Below are 11,768 nucleotides of genomic sequence, written 5' to 3' on the forward strand. Positions count from 1 at the left end.
GTTGAGGCAAAATCTCTGTGCCGGGATTCTGGAGCTGTGGTGGGAACAAGAGGAACCCTCTCTCTGGGTGACAATGTCATTCTAGGGGCTGGGTGATCAGTGCAGTGGAGAGACAGCAGCCAGAGTCCTCTTGATTGTCTCACGTTACAGCCACCTAATAAGCTGGGGAAAGAGCGGTCAGTGCCCAGCATTCTCAGCACAGCATGAGCACAGCAGAGCCTCTGCACCATGAGGAGGGGCTGGGGCAAGAAGGGGTCCCCACATTTCACAGGAACCAACGAGGGACTGAAATTCAGAAACAGGTAGCTGCGGGCAGATGGGTAATGTTGAAGCCCTGCTGCTCCTGGGGAAAAGCCCTGCTTCTGGAAGCTTAGGGAGGGAGAACCTTGTCTTCTGGTTTGGGGGGCAGCACTATGGAGAGGAGGGCTCACTTGCTGAGCTGAGAGCAGGGAGGGAGCAGACATGGTTCAAATCCCACACAATCTCCCTTTTCTCACTGAATTTCTATGGATTTCCTGGATTACATGTTTCTCATTCACTGTTTGCCTCTAGGATAATTTCCAGAGGCTTCATATGGTTGGGTTTTTTTGTTTTTGTTTTTTAAAGATTTTATTTTTTCCTTTTTCTCCCCAAAGCCCCCGGTACATAGTTGCATGTTCTTAGCTGTGGGTCCTTCTAGTTGTGGCATGTGGGACGCCGCCTCAGCGTGGCTGGACAAGCAGTGCCATGTCCCCGCCCAGGATTCGAACCAATGAAACACTGGGCTGCCTGCAGCAGAGCATGTGAACTTAACCACTCGGCCACGGGGCCAGCCCCCATATGGTTGTTTTAAAATAATTTTCACCAGTTTCACTAGAGAGCGAGTCAGCGGAGCTCCTCATATTATTAAACCCCCCTAGAGCATTTAATACACTGCCCCTTTCAGCAAACCCCCTCCAGATTGATACACAATGGCACTACAGGCTGTAATATCACTTGTCACTTTATGGAGAAACAGAATTGAGAAAATTAAGTTTTTACAGTTTTTAAAAATATATTGCACAATTCAAAAAGTTATTTAGAGGATTAACACATACAGCTGTGGCTTCCCATTCAAAATACATTAGTCATTTGACTATAAACTACTACTAAAAAAGGAAATGACAGGCCCCAGATGGAGTCACTTTAGCCAGTCACACATCACCAAACTGGGGCTTAATACCTAACTTAACTTCAATTTCAACCTGCCCCAGGAATGCAGTCTTAACTGGTCATTCTGGGATTCTCTGATCAGCATCAGTGAGGCAATCTGCCACATGGGCCTCTCCAGCCCCAAAGGAAGATGAGGTCATGCACCTAATAAGTCCCTTGTGTCCCCAAAGGGAGGTAACCTATAATAACACTTTTTTCTGTTTATGACTTCCTGCTCCCTGCCATGAAAACCTTTCCCTTTCTGTAGCCCTTTGGAGCTCCTCTCTACTTGCTAAGATGGGATGCTGACCGACTGAGGAATGGCTTGATAACACCAATTACATCTTTAAAATCTACCTGGTTGAATTTTTGTTATTTCAGATTTGTGCCAGCAACAGGATCCAAAGTGAACTGCTGACAGCTTTTGGGGACAATGAGAAACACACGCAAGGGGTCTGAAATCCCTTCTGAGTACTCTTTGTCACAATTTTTGAGGGCCATAGATAAGTGCTGTCTTGCTTCTGAGCTCCACTGTCTTGCCAAAACCTCCCAATCTAATTGGCTTTCCAGTCAGTTCTCCATTTGTCTGGAACCACTAGTTTCACACTGGGAACTATTGGTAGTTCAGACCACAATTCCCCATTTGATTGGAATTCCCAGTTCTTGGTTCTGTCCCCAGATTTAACCTGGGAAACTGCTCATGACAGCTGCAGTTTCCCATCTGTTTGGCATCAGCCCACAGTCCCTATTTGTTGAGGTCCATTGGTTCAATCTATTCCCCACTCCCAAGTGCCACACTGGGAATCAATGGTGTGCACAGGGCCTTTTCTTGGCCAGTCCACAGCAGCATCTTTTGGTTACTGCTGGTATGTTAAGGTGCGCATGTTTGCTTTTCTTGTTTTACGTAAATAAAGGCTATTGCTAAAGAGGGTCTCAGAGACCAAAATGTGCAAAAATTGGTAGGCACGGATGGGGCATTTAAAGGCTCACCACCTAACTCAAAGGCTTCCATGTTAGGATAAGCTGGTCAGGGAATGGGTCAGACTGACACTAGGTCCCCTACCAACCTCAAGGAAATTTCTGTGCAATGAGGGGCACTGTGAAACATCACACAATCTCCAGCCCAGCTGCACATCCCATTGAGTATTAGTTGTCTCCCAGAGGCCCAAAGGCTTAGCTAAAAGAAACAGAAGCCTTAAAATCTAGAGTTAAGTGCATTACCTTTGGATACACCTGCTTATTTTATATCTAAGAACTATGGTCCCAAAAACTATAAATCTCTACCAAAATGGCACAATCTTACTAAGATTTTTGTGTCCTGAGAGCTTGGCTCGGTAATCTTCAGGTTGGGGCCCACAAAACAAGGCTGGATAGAAGTTTGAGTTGCACCCCATGTGCAGCTAGATAAGTCTGGCCAGAAACGTGGGTGATGCTCCATTTACAGCTAAGGGTCCCACCGAACTGCTGTCAGCTCTCAGGAAATAACAGCGGCTATTATGAGGAACATTCCAATTAGACAACATCATTTAAGAAATGCACTTGAAAATGAATACTGAAAATTCCAAAAGAGGCTTCAATCAAAGTTTCATTACAAAAACTTAATGAAAAATTAAAGATGTAAGAGGTAACTAAAATGAAATTATGTGACCATAAACAAAAGTTCACCAACTTAATGACCTGACAAAACCCCCCATATCTACCTTCAAAGGTGGGCCCCCATAGAGACACCTCTCAAAGGTGACAGGACTCCGAGGGATTTTTTTGGTAAATTACTTTATTTCCTGAAAGAGCCAACAGAAACTATAATTAAAATTAAGTGAAAAAATTTGCCAAATTGTGGTAAATACCAGAGCTACACCCTCTACTTTAAACCCTGCTTGGAGCCTATAGATGGAATCCTGGGAGAATGGGCAAAAGCTGGCTTTGGGTGAGAATTCTTACAGAGCCAGCTCTCCTGGATCACTGGCTGAAGGGCCCAGGCAAGAGACTGAAATAAAACTCCATACTGTCCCTTCCTTTCCACATCCAAACCAACTGGTTATTGATCCTTTCTCTCGCAAAGACAGCTAGTGCCTTCTTGTTTCTCTTGTCTTATGTCCTAAAACCTGGCTTGGCTTTCTGCCTCCCTGGGACATGCAAGTTGTCACTTCTTTCTTTGGGCTACCTTTGGGAGTGAGTCTGGATCTTGTGAAGATAATATATTATGCACCCTTCTTGGGGATGCCTCATGGGTCCAAGACATTGTTCAGCATTGCCAGAAGTATTCACTGCTTGTCTGGGATTGTCCTAGCTCCAACCTGACAGGATATTCCAAAGGATTTCATAGTTTAATAACCAGAAATTTGGCCAAATTCAAGGCTGATATTCAGAGCTTGATAGAAAGAAGATTTGCCTTTTCCTCTAAGCTAATGTCCCCAGAGAGAAAGAAAAACACTGCAACGTTGGTAGTAGGGTGTGTCAGTCCTTTAGCATCCAGGCTACAACCCAACTCTTTGAGGAACTGAGAGCAACTGTCCTGATCTCACAAATCCTTACAGAACTAGAAATGCAGCTCCAGAGGAGTTAAAATTCCTCTTACCAATCCCAAAACCTGCCCTATCCATCTCCAAAGGCTTATAAATGATTGGCCTTAGAAAATCAAAGTCCTTCCTGGACAAATTTGCATCCCTTCCCTGTGCCTCTGAGACGTAAATGTGAAAGTGTGAACTTCAGGGAGGTCATTCTTATCAGAAGAAACATAAGAGGGGAAACGTTATTTGAAACACGAGCAAATAATCTTTTTTAGAATTTCTCAACAGATATTGGTGAAACGCTTTAGCCTTCTGAGCAGGTAAACTTAACTTATCCCATCTACCAGAAACACAACCTAGATGCAACTTCTTAATAATTAGTGAGTTTTACATTATCGTACCTGTCTCATGGCTAAAAATTTTTTCTTTTTGAGGAAGATTAGCCATGAGCTAACATCTGCCACGAATCCTCCTCTTTCTGCTGAGGAAGACTGGCCCTGAGCTAACATCCGTGCCCATCTTCCTCTACTTTATATGTGGGATGCCTACCACAGCATGGCTTGCCAAGTGGTGCCATGTCCACACCCGGGATCCAAACTGGTGAACCCCGGGCCGCTGAAGCGGAAATGTGTGAACTTAACCACTGCACCACCTGGCCAGCTCATAAAATTTTTAAATGAAAACTATAAAGTCTCCTATTTTCTTTGGCCTGTACATTTTGTAGATATGTGGTATTTTTCCACCTGTGGATGGTATTACTAAAATTAATTTGTAAAAGAGTTCTATTTAATTGGCTTTAAAAAACAAGCACTTAGTATTCATAAAATTCTCAAAAATATAATAGAAGTTAACCCAAATGCTTTTCAGGTACACATGATCTGGTAAATATTCGGTATTCAAGTTAGTTTAAGTTTGTTGATTTAATTAAAATAGACATGTCTTAACAATTACCAACATTGAATATAATGCATTGTATTCCATCTGGGTTTATAAATCAAATGAATTCATGTTATCTCTTACAAAATTTGTCAGCAAGAAAACTTAGTTTGGGATGAAGGTTAACTTTGTCTAATGTCCAATGAAGTTTTTGTGGGTGATCTATACGTTGTTGTTAAGAACAAGCAAATTAAACAGACGTAAGTAAGATAAAATGCTCCAACTGTACTTTAAATAGTGTTCCTGACACTTTTGGTAACCCGTAACTTTAAAGTTTTGCTGAATTAACTTAAATGATGAATCAAATTCATTGAATAACCAAACCATTTCCAAATAAGGACAAAATACTAAAACATTAATTACTGGAAATGGGTTTATCACTTTTTGCTTCCTTCTATGGAGGAATTAAAGACTTTTGCATCTATTAGTAAACATGACTTGCGCGATGCTGGAAAATTTACTATGAGGAAATACATGTTTCTAGATATTATAAAAAGTACTTATAAGTCTTCAATCTACAGAATGTTAATATAAAAGTTCACAATTGCTTGCTTCTTAGTTTTCACTAGAAGTTAAAATTTTAAGGGTTAAAATTTCTAACTTATATAATTAAAATGACTAAAAATAACAAAGAAAAGGAATTTTATGTGTGGTCAGGGCTGACTAATATTGGAATAAGTTTAACTAAGTAAATGAGTTTTAAGATAAAAGTAAGCTGCTGCAAAATGAGTATTTTTTTCTCTGTTAAAAGGATAATGTTTTCTTGGTCTGTTCTTGATAATCAGAGATTACAAAAGGTTTATTTCTTTTCCTTTTTAAGTATTCTGTCTAGAGAAAAAAAAAGGTCTTGTGTCGGGGCCAGCCCAGTGGCACAGCAGTTAAGTGCCCACGTTCTGCTTCAGTGGCCCAGGGTTTGCCAGTTTGGATCCCAGGTACAGATGTGGCACTGCTTGGCAAGCCATGCTGTGGCAGGCATCCCACGTATAAAGTAGAGGAAGCTGGGCATGGGTGTCAGCTCAGGGCCAGTCTTCCTCTGCAAAAAGAGGAGGATTGGCAGCAGATGTTAGCTCAGGGCTAATCTTCCTCAAAAAAAAAAAAAAGAAAGAAAAAAGAATGAAAAGATGGCCAACTTAAAGATTGTAAACCTAAAGCTTTGACCTGTGAATGTCACAGCTGTTAAGCAAAACCATCATGACCTCTGGATGCCATCCAAAGGAACAACAGAAACATAATTTCACAGTGGTAGCTGAGTGGTGCTAATGCCTTAAACGTTGATCAGAAGTCCCAGTTAAGCTGAGAGCCTGATCACAAAGGGGAAAATTGTAAAAAACGAAACCACAGGCCCAAGATGAAGTCACTTTTGCTAAACTCATGTCACCAAACCAGAGCTTAATACCTACCCTACCTGCAGCTTCACCCTTCCCCAGGACTGCAGTCTAACCCATCAGTCTATGAGTTTCTGGTCAGCACCAATGAGGCAATCTGCCACACGGGGCTCTCCATCCCCCAAAGGAAGATGAGGTCACCCACCTAAGAAGTTCCTTGTGTCCCCAAAGGGAGCTAACCTTGCCTAAAATAATCCTTTTTTCTGTTTATGACTTCCGTGTCCTCCCTTTAAAACCTTTCCCTTTCTGCAGCCCTTTGGCGCTCCTCTCTACTTGCTAGATGGGATGCTGCCCAATTGAGGAATTGCTTCGTAAAGCCAATTAGATCTTTAATTTTACTCGGTTGAATTTTTGTCATTCAACACTATTAAAAATAAAATGTGGTTCCTACATTTTTTTGTTTGTTTATCACGAATTCTTTACTGTGAATATTAAGTTTCAAAAGCTCAGCCTGAGATTCAAGTGAGCCTGAAGCCTGGCCCTAGCATGACCTTTAGCATTGTCCCCATGCTCATGTAGATAACAACGTCATTCATTTCTTCTAAGTCTTTTTAGCATTTACAGAAAAAGAAGGAACTTCAAGTATGTATTTTTTTCTTCCCTTTGATATGCAAAGGTCACGTGGTTTACACTGTGAAATGTGCTTTGCTCTCTTGTTCACGTAAACATAAATCCTGCACCTATTTTCATATCAATGTGGTGTGCCACCAGCACGTGATGGAGAACACTGCAGAGCTGCTGCTGCTGTCCCTAACCAGGCCGTCCCAGATCAAAGATGGGGCCCAGCGGTCAGCAGGATCAGTCAAACTCCAGGCAGTCATGCTAGAGGACGCCCTGGCCAACAGTCCACCTCTTTACATTTTTAGACTTTTACCTTAATGCCAATGATCTAGCTGCCTGGCAACAAGAACATCAACTGTTTATCCAAGGTTACCCTTTTGGGAGAAAGCACTCTGGGGGAATCTTGCTCCTAACTACTCAAATACATAAGAATGTCACGCGTCTCTGTACGTACTAAATACAAAAGAATGTCACACAAGTTTCTGCGTGTACTAAAAATCAAACCACAGAGCCTCACTTCAACTCTCAGGCTGTTAAATTAGTTACAATTTCCAAAAACCCTACTGACACCTCAGCTGCACTCAGAAGCAGAGAAAACAAACACCGGGGTGGGGAGGCAGGCTCTGGAGCATCGAGACAATGAGGTATCACGACGTCAAGACACAGTAATGATACCCAGTATGCTACAGACTGCTAAAAGTGTTGATACTATTCTGTGCAAGTATAGCACTATACTATACACTACAAAACTAATTACATACTAGTTATATAATATAATCCCACTTATATATCATATAAACTAATTATGTATAGTAGTAAACTATATGCAAATAAGGCAATAATGCACATGCTCCCTCTCTCAGGCTTCCATTCCCACAATGAGGAAACTCAGCTGGATTCAGTTTAACATTCTGACCCAAATTGTTATTGCTCAAGGAGGGGGGGCTGTCTGCCCACCACAAAACATGCCAACAGTCAAGAGGAAATGTGGTAGGAGAGAAAGGACCTTTTATTACAGCTTGCTAGCAAGGAGGAAGATGGCCAACTAACGTCCCAAAGAACCATCTCACAGAACAAAGACTACAGGCCAGTTATATAGGGGGCTGGTCTCTTGGTGGGGGAGGCACCTCATCTCTGGGTGGAGGCAGACATCAGGTCTCAGTTCCTGACAGTTTTTTGTTTTCCTGGATATGCATCAGAGACCGGAGCAATGCCCTATATACCCTATATATATCTTTCAGTTGTCATTGATCAGCGTAGACTCTCTGCCTGGGGGGTCATCCCATTTCTAAGTAACTCAAAAAAATAAAGTTATCAAATTATAGCAGCTGGGAGGGGCCATAAAATGTACAGAGCATGTCCGGGTTAGTAAATGAGAGGTCATTCAAAGTTACAATATGGTTTGTTTTCTACAATATGGCTTCCCTCATGCCAACCTTGTGTTGAGCCAGTATCAAGATGATTTCCCAAATTAATGGACTCTAATCCAGGACACAGAACTGACTTTCACAGACTTTCTCAATGTAAACAAATTGCATTCTGAGTGCACCTACACTGTGGATGCAAAACTCCAACTTATTTCTAGAGGGAGGCCCAGGGAAACCACAGTTATAATCTCAGAAAGGGCGTCACTCCCCACCCCATGAGCACGCGCACCCCCAGCTTTCCAGGGCTCTGCAGCTCCTCTCAGGATAAAGGCTCCTTCCATGGGGGTGTGAGCAGTAGGACACCTGCAGGGGAGGCTCCCCAGGAAAAACAACTCGGTCTTCAAGTCCTTCCCTCTGCAGGCTCAAGGGGGCCTTAGCTTAGATTCATGGCCCTCAGTCCTCTGCTTCCACTGGAGTTTTCTGGACCATCATTGATATTTTAAATACACAAACCCAGTGTTTGAACCATCCAGCTTAAACACTCAAACCAGTCGTTATGTGGAAATGAGGGAAGAAAATTGTATGGCATTTTGCTGGCTCAACAAGAAACCCTACAATAATGTATTGCATTCTAGGGGGAAAAAAGATGCTAAGGTAGTATTATTTTCATGACAAGTGTTCATACATGAACACTTCAGGTCTGCAAGTCTAAGCCCTGGAAATCTACTTGAACTCACCCAAAATAAAAGAACAGACCTCACAATATTACTACCTACCACGGCAGGAAAAAAGGGAAAGAAGAAATTAGCGAATGCAACGTAAAACTGGAATCTTTCATTTTTTCTGAAACTGACCTGTTTCTTGCCTCTTCAGAAATATTTTATATTGTTTCAGGTCATATTGATTAAATAAATTTTTATTCATTTGGAAAACGGAGACTAAAATAAAGTGAATAAATCTTTTAAAGGTGACTAACTTAGGTAAGGACAGCATGGACAGGACATATCATCCAAAAAGTTTCTCAAGAGGAACTTCCACCCAAAGGACTTCCCAAAAGATGTCTGTGCCCAGAAAGATCCTGGTGGGGGAGGCACAAGGATTTCATACAATGTAGTTTCACACAGTTATAGGCTACTTTTCACTCATGGAAAACATCCACACACACAAAATAAATCTTTTTAAAAACAGCCATCCATTGACTGCGAGGAAATGATAACGAAAACATTGGGTCTGTTTCAAACCCACCAGTAGCACAAATAGTTGATAATAATGCTGTGAATCGGAGTCAGGAACTTGGCGTTTGGGAATGCTGGGAGAGACTGGGAATTCAGGCATCTGTTGCCAGCCCCAGAAAGATCTAGACTGGGGGACAGGGTCATGGTTTGAGACTCTGCTTCCCAAATATATGGAAAATTGACAAGAAAAGAAGTGCCCTCCAAGGAGAAAGGAGGCCCTAGGGACCCACAGACCGCAGCCCCTCCGCGCACGGACCCCGGAGCCCGAGGCCCGACTGTCCTGCGGGCCCTCCCGCGGGCCCCGCACCATCTGGGACACACGGGGCTGTGGGCGCACAGCGGCCCAGAGACGCTCCGGCCCAAGTCGCCGCGCGCAGAGACCACAAGACGCCCGGGGCCCGGCTGCCGGCCCCGCCCCCACGCTGCGGCCGGAGGGGCCTGAGGGCCGAGCGGCGCCACCGCGGACTCGGGGCCGCAGACCCCGGAGGGGACCGCGGGAGGCCGGGCCCGCCCCGCCGCTTCCCACCAGCCCCTCCTCCACGCGTCCTCATCCCGGGGCTGCACACTCACCATTTCTAGGGCTCCTGGGTCCCCTGAGTCCTTTCTAGGACCCCCACGGCCAGTGCAGGTCACAGCTGTCAGGGGCTGCGGCAGCGCCACCAGGGACCGTTAACGGCAGGAACGGGAAGGGAAGTCCATGTTGGGCCAGACACTCTTCCTCAAAATCCTGACTGCGGACCGAAAATCTCACCAATTCTAGGTTTCCTGGACCCCTTGGCATCCCTCCTATGACTCCCGAGGTTGGTACAGGTCACAATTCGACAGAACAGGCGGCAGAGCCACGTAAAGCCCCTAATGGCGGGGGAACGGTGACCCCAGCGCGGCTGGAGCAGCAGCAACTTCCGGGTGGTTGGATAGCTTCGCCCCACCCACCTGCCCCGGCGCCGCCTCTGATTGGACAGTTCGAAAGACTCGCCCCCTTGTCTCTGACTGACAGCTCCTGAGTTTAGGTGTCTGAGCAGAATGCCGGTTAGAACTCTTCCTCTGCACGGATATTTGCCTTGAGAGGTGGTGTTGGGAGGGGACTCCTGGAACTGCGATCCTTCTTTATACACACAAAACTGAAGATCACCTCACCGTATACAATAGTCTCTCTCCATTTTGATCTTTGTTGACAACTGGAGTCTGACATAGTTTTGCCAAATAGGTACACAGATATGGTGACCAGGGAACTAGGCCAAGGAAAGTGTACTGAGGATCTGATAAAGACTAACGTTATCTGTTGAGTGTTTTGCAGATGGAAAGTCTTTGGAAGAACCTAACCACATGTCAATGAAAATAACCCATAACCAATCTGTAAATGAAAATTTGGGTGAGTTTATTCTTTTTTTTTTTTTTTTGAGGAAGATTAGCCCTGAGCTAACTACTGCCAACCCTCCTCTTTTTTTTGCTGAGGAAGACTGGCCCTGAGCTAACATCCATGCCCATCTTCCTCTACTTTAAGACTGGCCCTGAGCTAACATCCATGCCCATCTTCCTCTACTTTATACATGTGACGCCCACCACAGCATGGCTTTTGCCAAGCGGTGCCATGTCCGCACCCGGGATCTGAATCAGCGAACCCCAGGCCACAGAGAAGCAGAAGGTGCGAACTTAACCACTGCGCCACCGGGCCGGCCCCAAGGCTGAGTTTATTCTGAGCTTAAATCTGAGGATTATAACCCAGGAGAGTCTTTCCACAAAGGAATAGAGCACTCCAAAGAAGTGGGGGTATACAGGGTGGTTATATACCCTCAAAGAGTATGTTTCACATATGATTGAAATGTCCCTTTTACAATAGTCACGAGGCTGCTCTGTCAGCACAGCGATTGATGGAAACAGCAGATAGGTCCGCTGTCTCAGTGAATGCAGCGGGGCGGCAGGTGTGTTGCCTCGGGCTGGGCGGTCACAGATGAGCGCAGCAATCAGTTCCCAGCCTAAAGAAAGATGCTTAATCTTTAAGGAGATGCCAACGTTGGGAGGGGGAGAGAAGTTGCACCTTTATCTCAAGGGCCTTTGCTCTTGCCATGGGGAATCTCTAAAGCAGATATACAATGCATGCCCCACAGCCTCGGTCAGCCCCTTTTGGAAAGACAATGTGAGGCCGAATTAGGTTTACACAAAATGGCTTCCTCATATACTCCAATATATCCTATTACTTGCCATTTTTATTTGTCACACAGAAGGTTCCCACAGCAAGCTTGGCTGAAGGCAGTTCTAGCCGCCTCAAACTGCTCTAAGTGACCTGAAGTGAACCGTCTCCATTATAATCTCATTAACAATTTAAATTCCCCTCCTGTGGGAGAGACCAAGCAGCTGTTTCTAGGTCATGCGATGTATGTAGTAGCATGTGCACATCTACCCATGAGCCTCAAAGGGACATGACTGTTAGGAAATAAACCCTGATCTCCTGCTTTTTCCTTAACTGAATATTCATGAACTGTACTATGCTCTCACAATAAAAGGAGCCCCAAACTGTTGTTTGGGGAGACGCTGCTTTGGGAGAGATGCACCATCTTCTCCATTGTTTGTCCAAGTAATGAACCTCTTATCACCTACTTCTGC

At 44.4% G+C, this 11,768-nt stretch overlaps 1 pseudogene; it reads right to left on the reverse strand.

Annotated features, from left to right (window-relative positions):
- LOC124252049 (zinc finger protein 14-like) overlaps positions 1 to 10,055 on the reverse strand; it is a 29,910-nt pseudogene extending 19,855 nt beyond the window's left edge.
- Positions 10,056 to 11,768: the final 1,713 nt, after the last annotated feature.

Source organism: Equus quagga, chromosome 14, assembly GCF_021613505.1.
Source record: "Equus quagga isolate Etosha38 chromosome 14, UCLA_HA_Equagga_1.0, whole genome shotgun sequence".
Classification (NCBI taxonomy): Eukaryota; Metazoa; Chordata; class Mammalia; order Perissodactyla; family Equidae; genus Equus; species Equus quagga.